Source organism: Vulpes lagopus, chromosome 2 (genome assembly GCF_018345385.1).
Source record: "Vulpes lagopus strain Blue_001 chromosome 2, ASM1834538v1, whole genome shotgun sequence".
NCBI lineage: Eukaryota > Metazoa > Chordata > Mammalia > Carnivora > Canidae > Vulpes > Vulpes lagopus.
The window spans coordinates 105,545,619-105,555,044 of record NC_054825.1 but is presented as its reverse complement, the minus strand read 5'-3'; positions in this window follow the sequence as shown (position 1 = coordinate 105,555,044).

The window sequence follows — 9,426 nt, the reverse complement described above, 5'->3', positions numbered from 1 at the left end:
TGGTAGCTTTTGAGATACGAGAATATGAAAAAAATATACTTTTTCCAATTAAAAGAAATCTTTGGCCTTATTTTTCTTTTTAATAAAAACTTTTGCATTTGAGGATTGGAGTAGACTCTACGCAGTTGTTCTCAGCATTGGCTCCATGTTAAAACTCCTCGAGGGGCTTTAAAAAATGTTGATGCCCGAGGTGTCTGGCTGGCTCAGTCACTGGAGCGTATGACTCTTTGGGTTCAAGCCCCACAAGAGATTGGTGTAGAGATTACTTAAAAATAACAATTTTTTAAAAATAAAGTCTTTATTTGGGTGTAGAAATTACTTAAAATTGGGTGTAGCAATTACTTAAACATAAAATCTTTTTTTTCAAATAAAGTTGGGTATAGAGACTACTTAAAAATAAAATCTTTTTTTTAATAAGGGTTAGATGTAGGGATTACTTTTTAAAAAAAATTTTAATAGTCTTTTAGAAAAAAAAATACAGATGTCTGAGTCCAAAGACTCCAGAGAAATTGGTCTGGGTCCAAGTAAGGCTCTGGGATCATCAAAAGCTTCCAGTAGCTCTGAGCACTACTGTCCTCGGACACTACCACCCCAATCTCCAAACCTGGAAAAGGATGCAGTGGTTTGGAGATTTCAGAAGGGAAAAATCAACTCTTACTGGGAGTAGTTCTTCCGGTTGAAAGAAAAATAGTTATACTTACTACTGAGTAAACCATACAACTCTGAGAAAGACTTGAAGGAAATGTAACCAGAAACACTTCAAATCCCCCCCCCCCTCCTCCACACACACAACTGGTCAAGGATCACTAGTATCAGGACACATCACTCCTGTTGCTCTAGTAGAGACTCATTCTCCTCACTAACATTTAAGAGGAATCTTCCTCCACCCCACTGCCATCCTCCCCACCCCCCAGCCTCAGACATTCACGTGTGTGGGCATCAAAGATGGAGAGACTCTAGAGGACCAGCTGTTTTCCCGGCTCTGTGGCCACCTTCTCTCATCATCAAGTCTCTTCCTAAACTCTTGTAAAAGTCTTCTAAATGGCTCCTCTATGGGGGTCCCTGGGATAGTCTTTTCTCCTCTGGTCACACGAAGAAGGTGAATGCCAAGATACACCACAAAGAAGACCAGACCCAGTGCCACGTCAGAAATGTCTTCTCCCTTTTGGTGAAGTCCCCAAACTGAACATGACTCTGCCTTCTCCTCCCTCCTGATTCTGGGCTAACACCTGGATGGGCCCAACTAGTAAAGCTGCTGCCATCTGATGACACCCTGTTGTCATTAGCTGCAAAGTCAAACCACCAGCAAACCATGCCTGCTTCATGATCACAGATGGAAATTCATGGATTCAACCAGTCTTGACTGGCTGTCCCCGACAAGCTGGCCAATGTGGAGGGAATACTGACTTTATTTATTTTCTTTACAAGATTTTTTATTGATTGATTAATAAGAGACACAGAGAGAGAGAGAGGCAGAGACAGGCAGAGGGAGAAGCCGGCTTCCTGTGGGAAGCCCAATGTGGGACTCAGTCCCAGGACCCCAGGATCACGACCTGAGCCAAAGGTAGATGCTCAACCAAATGCCCAAGAATACCAATTTTAATAAGCCACAGCCACTGCCCTCATAGAGAGAGAAGCAAACCACTGCAGGAGACATCCCCGGGGTCTGGTTATCAGCCTTGTTTGAGCATCAGGGCACCTGAAAGTCCTAAGAAAGGGTCTTGATCTCCAGGAAATGTTAATATGTTGACTGTAAAACAGCTGCATGATTTTGTACCAAATCAAATGGCATCACAGAGTAGATTTCAACAGAGACAAATGCCAGTGACAAATTTTTTCTTTTAAAGATCTTATTTAATTATTCATGAGAGGCACAGAGAGAGAGAGAGAGAGAGAGAGAGAGCAGAGGCAGAGGAGAAGCAGGCTCCCTGTGGGGAGCCTGATGCAGGACTCAATCCCAGGACCCCGGGATCACGACCTGAGCCTAAGGCAGATGCTCAACCACTGAGTCACCAGGTGCCCCTATGTCAGTGACAAATTAATAATAAATATGAAGGGTGGGGCTTAAAATGAAGAAAGTTCTATCTCTCAACTTAAATTTGTCCGTGAATCAAGAAAAGACCACCTTTCTTCTGTTTATTTTTTTTTAAAGGTTTTATTTATTCATGAGAGACACAGAGAGAGGCAGAGACACAGGCAGAAGGAGAAGCAGGCTCCCTGAGGGAAGCCCCATGTGGGACTCAATCCCAGGACTGAGGGTCATGCCCTGAGCCAAAGGCAGACCTTCAACCACTGAGCCACCCTGATGCCCCGCCTTTCTTCTGTTTAGCCACAGAACACTGGAGAGCAATTGAGGAACACCAGGAAGCTCCCTGAGAAGACATTAGGAGCCTCTCAGCTCTTTGATGGTCACATCCACACCACACAGTTACCTTCACTGTCGCAGGACAGCCCCAGACAGGGCTCCTGTGTGATGTATGTCCCACAGATGGCTCCTTTTCTGGGGGAAAGTAGTTTCTCTATTGAAAAAAAGCAGTACAGAAAATGTGTACATATTTTACTCATTTAATGAGCTCTGAGTAAAGTCGATAATCTGTATTATAGGGCTCACTGCTGAAATGCCATGTGAACTCTCAGAGTCGGCCTTCTTTATATTTTCAACCTGACCATGATTAACACAGAACGAAGTATGCAGGAAGGCAAACAAACTACAAAACTAAAAGGGGAGAAGATGTCCTGTCTGGGACTCCTGTGGGACATGGCCAGCATCTCCCCAAGGTCCTCTTGTGGAGGTCTGGCTGTGGGATTCAGTGTCTGCAAGAGCTGATGATTTCCTCGGGCCATTTTGTTGACAATTCCAATTTTAGGATTGCAATGTAACATTGTCTCACTGTCCCTGTACAGGCTGTTCATATTTCCTTTTTGAAACCATGTCTTGTCTCCTCCCATGGCCAGCAAAAGGGCAGAACCTCCTGCCCAGATGGCTCCAGCCATTTTTGGGGAAGGCTGTGGGAAGTCTGGCCTCTTACTGGTTAGCTTCATAGACATTGAACAAAGGTCTGTTACACTCGTTTGGGAAGAGGTTCCTCAGGCTTGAGTATGGGATGGATTCTATAACACAGTTTGTTGTGTGTTGTCAGGCTTAAGCAAACACCCTCCACCCTGCTCTCAGATTTCCTAGTTATCTGCAGAAATCCCCTTGAGTTAAGAAACATCTTAACGCACGCATCAGTGTATGCGTGTCTATCTGAAGACCTGGCTTTTTATTTGAAGTGTCTCCAATTAGAGAAAATGGGAACTAAGTGACTTTCATTTAAGGAAGTTCCATCTGCCTATCATATTAAGGAGGGTTTAAAAATGAGAAGGAAGAAAAGAACCGCCAAAAAAAAAGTAATTTCCTCCTTGACAATTATTTCTGAATAGGAACTTGAGCAATCTTACCCAAGAAATTTGGAGTTTTGTCCCAGTGAACTTGCTCAGGGGTGCATAAACAGATGCCCACCCTGATGGTGCGTAGGTGGGCACAGGGCAGTCCACTGTTGTGTATAGAGTGCTTTGCTGCCCGCCCCAAGCCCACCAGGCTTCCTGCAGCTTTCCTGGTATTCACCTCCAGTGATTCAGTCTTGAGAATCTGCTGCTTCAAAAAACCTGCCATTCTCTTCCCTTTGTCTTTATCTGTAGATTTTAACATAAGGGGGAGAGCTGATAGTAATCCCTTGACAAAGAAACAAATGCAAGCATACTTTCTGTCGATGCAGAGAGAGAGAGATGTAACATATATCTCCATATATCTATCGTTGTGGGCTGAATTATGTCCCCCACCAAATTCATCTGATGAAACCCTCACAGTACCGTAGAATGTAGCCATATTTTTACACGACTTTTATAAAGTGATTAACTGAAAAACGCAGCCATTCGGATGGGCTCTGAGCCAATATGACTGATGTCCTTATAAGAGGTTAGATGCATAAAGAGACACCAGGAATGCTCCCACACAGAGGAAAGACCAAGTGAGGACACAGGGAGAAGGCAGCCATCTGAAAGCCAAGGGGAGAGCCCTCAGGACAAACCAACCCTGCAGACACCTTGATCGTGGACTTTCAGCCTCCAGAACTATGAAAAATATATTTGTGTTGTTTAAGCCCTCCCTCCCCCACCAGCCAGTGGTATTTTGCTGTGATAGCCCTAGGAGAGTGTGTGTGAGTGTGCGTGTGCATGTGTGCATGTATGTACCAGCACAATGTGAAGATAAAATGATAAAAATGAGTGGTTAGTTGCAAGGCAAAGCCTTCTCATTGAGTTAATTCTAGACGACTGAGTTAGTGATTATGTCGCTCAGGGGAAGCCCCCTGACAAGGATGTTGAGTGAAAAGTCCCATCTTTCCTGATCCGTTTGTCAATCCATGGAGTTCTGACAGGAACATTAGCTCCCCTCATTAACAATGAAGAACCAGAGACAGTTTCTGGAAGAGTTAGATTTGAATTCCAACTGTTAGAACCAAGATATACATACTGTCAGTAGCTAATAACTGGGGAAACCAAAATGATGGGATAGGATTGTGATACACACTTCCTGAGTTTGAGAACAGCATCTTTTTTTGATATGTATATGTAAAGAGAGACAGACAGACAGAGACAGACAGACACACAGACAGACGGAGTGAATACAAATAATATCAGGACTAAATTTACAGCAGTACCCAGTTCCACCCCTTTGGTCCACAGAGAAAGTCATTCTTTTCTGGAATTTGTAAACATCCTACTCAAAGTTTTATACATTCCACCCTTCAACTTTGCATCCTGAAAATTCCCTTGTATATAATGTGTAACCCTAAGTACTGACTTTTTTTTAACACCTACAACCAAATTATTTTTATTTTACATCTCTACAGTCTATTTTATTTTTTTAAATATTTTATTTATTTATTCATGAGAGACACAGAGAGAGAGGCAGAGACATAGGCAGAGGGAGAAGCAGGTTCCCCACATGGAGCCGGATGCAGCAGTCGATCCCAGGACCCCGGGATAATGACCTGAGCCGAAGGCAGAACGCCCAACCACTGAGCCACCTAGGTGCCCCTCTACCATCTATTTTAAATTGTATCATCATGAACACACTGAAAAATGCATCAGGGGTTCTTGGTGAGAAATACCATATCATCACGGAGCTGCTTTAAAATAAAAACTCGCACAAGAAAGAGATTAAATCAGTGCTTTTTAAAATCAGTACTTGCAGTGCAATGCAAAGTTGTCCTCATGACATGAGTACAAAAGCCATGAGAACAACTGACGGAGTCATGATTTGTTTCAGGCCTCTATTCCTGGGTATACACCACGCCAAAACTCAGTCTCTCAAAACAACAGCAATTTCCGATTTCTCCTGATTCTGTGGATAGCTGGGCCGCTCCTCTACTGGTTTCACGGGGCTCACTCAGATGACAGCATTCTGCTGGAGTGTCACTCAGGTCTATGGGTGGGCGTCAGCTGTGGGCTGAGAGGCCTGGCCTCTCCTCCTCTAGGAGACTACACTGGTTTCCCATGAAGCAAGGTGGAAGCTTCCAGTTCAGGGGGGGTCCAGGCTCCAGAACTTTTGCTACAATTGACTGGTCAAAGCAAGTCATGACACCAGCCCAGTTTCGAGGAGTGGGGAAGTAGACTCCATCTCTTCGTGGGAGCAGCTGCAGAGAATTTATAGCCACATTTAATCAACCACAAGATTGCAGCAGATTCAAAGTCACCCCACTTTCTCACTTGGTGAGCCAAAAGGGGTGAGTCAGGGAAACAGTTCTCCTGAGCTGATGCTCGTCTGTGGAGGGAAACTGAGGCCCAGCCTTCCTTCCTAGCCAAGAATGAACCTGCTGCTTCCAAGATGGCCTTGGTGCCCACAGTTGCAGAAACAGATCCCATTATAGAATCAATAGATCATTTATTTACCCAGAAAGTCTGAAAGTAGCTGACATCACTGGTTCTCACAACTGGCTGCACATTGGAATTCTCCAGAGAGTTTTTAAAAATACTGATGTCTGTCTGGGTTCCATCTCCAGAAATTACAATTTCACTGGTATAGAATGTGGCCTGGGTATTGGGTATTTTTAAAAGCTCCCTAGGGGGTTCTCATGTGCAGCAAAATGTGTGAAGGACCAGCGTTTAAATTTGAAACTGCCTTTTCTCAATTGGCAAGAAAGATTCAACTTATTGATTCTATCTACCTGGTCATTTGTGATGTGGAAGTGGAAAAATAATGTTATACACACACACACACACACACACAGCATGGCATGTTCTGGTAGACAGTGATATAGGAAGCTTGCTTTCAAGTGTTTAGGGATTTGCAACGGGTATTCTGTGGAGAACTGAGCTCTTAATGAGGAATAAGACACCCTGTGGGCAAACAGCCGAATCTAAGTTTGAGAACAAGCTAGAGTGTCTTGTGGTCCATTTGGTTTCCTTAACCCAGGGCCACTGGAAGTGAGTCACCAACAGGGGAATACCACAATTATCTGAAAAAATAAAATAAAACTAGCAAAGCCTCTATATAGTCAGGTCTTGGGACTCTAACTGAGTCAAGCTGTGGATGCCTTATCTGTCTTTGGCTACCTAGTAAAGGTGCTTGGAATTATCTGAATGCAAAAGTTTGCACCATTCCTTTGGAACAGTCCCCAACTTCTTATCTGATAAAAAACAGCATTGAGGGGCACCTCGTTGGCTCACTTCCTGGAGCATGTAATCCAGTCTCAGCTTGTGAATTGGAGGCCTATGTTCAGTGTAGAGATTACTTACAAACAAAATCTTAAAAAAATAAAACAAAAACCAGCCTTGAGTATAGCAATTGGAGTAGAAATGTGTTGAAATATCTGATAAAAGCAGAAGTATAACTTCTTCTGGGGAACCCGCCATTTTATTCATTCTTAAAAATGAACATTTGTGCACTTCCTACTGTGCTCCGGAGCTTGTCTGAGGGTGTCAGCGTGAATTTCTCCATTGTAAGGGCCTACAGGCTAATGTCAAGGCCAAGACGTAAGAGTGAGTGAAAGCCAGCAAAGTGCCAGAATATTAGAATAACTCAGTGATTACAAAAACGGCATGCAGTCATGTACATCAGTACAGCAAGACTCCAATGTGTTCACTGTTTACTCCATCATGAGGCTTCAGCAGAAGCCTTGGCCAGACCAGCTGCAGCAGCATGGCCCTGGACCTCATCAGGAACATAACCTGCAGGCCTCTCTCAGGCCTGCTGAATCCAATCTCTGGGATGAGGCCCACGGCCTGTGTTTCCATGAGCCCTCAGGTGACGCTGAAGTGTGCTCAAGTTTGAGCACCCCCGTATGGCACATATGAAAAAGGATCACCCTTAAAGATCTGCTAAAGATTTCACAGAAGCTATATCTCAGAAAGGGCATTGGGGTTCAGTTTCGCAGTCCACATGGATAACATTTAAGAAAGATACAAGAATGTTTGAAAATACGTCTTGCAATTTCCTAGCATTTTGTACAATGTTTTATGACCCAAAGACAGTAGGAAAAGTCTTGTGATTCTTCTTTCTGTTGCAAGAGCCCAGAAGTCATAAGAAAGAACACTGCAGGATCCTGGTCCTTTCTATCCAACCCCTGAAGAAGAGGGCAATGCAGTTATGAACATCAACTATGTACATAGATGACAAGACTGCCTTCCATGGCCTAGAATAAACGTGTCTTCGCTCTATAAGACTGTTCATTTTCACTCATCTGCCTTTCTCTAAGGTAGGCTGTACCAGGATCACCAGAATCATCGGGCTTCACCTTGTCCTCCTCTGTGCAAAGTCTTTTCACCTGGATCACACGAGTTTTACACGACACCCTGGGACCGGTCCTAGACTGGAATTCAGAACCAATCTGTACAATTCCAATCAGGCCAGGTTGTGGCTTCAATGGAGTCCCCTTACCCCATCTCCCCAGGCAGGAGCTGCATGGATGCTGGCCACCCCACCCTGAACCCCAGGCCCAGGAGCCAGAGCCACCTTTGGAGGCCATTATTGGGAGATTTTCTCAGGAGATGCCAAATAAGGCACAGTATCTAAGAAAAGGACCACACATATTCAAAATGACAAATAATCGTCTTTTTTAAAATTTAAACTGGGAGGTAAAAGCCCTGGGTAATTTTTTTTTCTATGACAAATGAAAAAGGAGCTAAGTTTAAAAAAAGAAAGAAAGAAAGTAAGTAAGTAAGCATCTCTTTAAAAGGTATTTGAGGGCAGCCTGGGTGGCTCAGTGGTTTAGCGCTGCCTTCAGCCCACGGTGTGATCCTGGAGACCCGGGATCGAGTCCCATGTCAGGCTCCCTGCATGGAGCCTACTTCTCCCTCTGCCTGTGTCTCTGCCCCTCTCTCTGTGTCTCTCATGAATAACTAAAATCTTTTTTAAAAAAAATGTATTTGAAAGCACGAGGCTAACTAAACATTTCCCATCATTTCTACTTTTCTTGTTCAGATTTTTTACAAAGGCTGCATGTGAATTTTGTGGACTGCTAACAAAGAAACCTCACTTTTCTTAAATTTCTCTTTTTCTCTTCAATAGCTAATCTGCTGGATTATGATGAAGTTTGGTGGTGCTCAGGGTTGCTGACATATCCTTTTTGACAATGTGTTTTCTCTCTGTAATTTTTTGAGCCAAAATGTCATCAGAAAGGGAGGACTCTTTAGTTCTCAAAGTAATATATGCAAGCAAGTTGGAGCTTTGCCCACGGCACTGTGGCATTTGTATCATCAGCAATTCACAGATTATAATCTCCTAATCTCAGAATATTTTATTTCTAATTCTTCATCTTTATCTCAATAAGTGAGGAAGGCAGTTTAAGAAGAACATTTTGTTCTAGCCTCTTATTTTTTCAAGCCAGCTTTCTGAAAACACAGAGTTCTTCAAACATTATTTTATGCTGAGGCTATATTTTGTCTTCCAATACAGAGATAAATTAGCTATCATAAAGATCTCAGAGGCAAATTTAAAACATGTGCATCCACTGCAGAAATTCAGGCATCTGCAGGTACAGCAAAAAATTCTGCAAGACACAATGACATTCTGCAATATTTCAGGGATGCTGGGGTCCCAGCAAACCTCAGAGACATTCAGATAACCCTTGTGCAACAGCATGAGTTAAAATTTGACTGGAGGACAGCTCTTTTCCAGCCCTTTGAGGACACGGACTGGATTTAGTCTAGGCCACCCTGAGGCCTCACCTGCCCTTTGTCCCAGGCTGGGAAGGGTCGGAATGTCTCTTCCAGCCCTATCCCACACCCATAAACCTTTCTCCGAGTTTCTTAGAGGAGATGCAAGCAAGGAGTTTTACTGCTAATCGACTGTAACCAGTCACTGTATTGATGGAATTTAGCAGAGCTGGGGACTTTGCAAATTACTGAATCCCATGCCCTCATTCGATGGTGAGAGCCACTGTC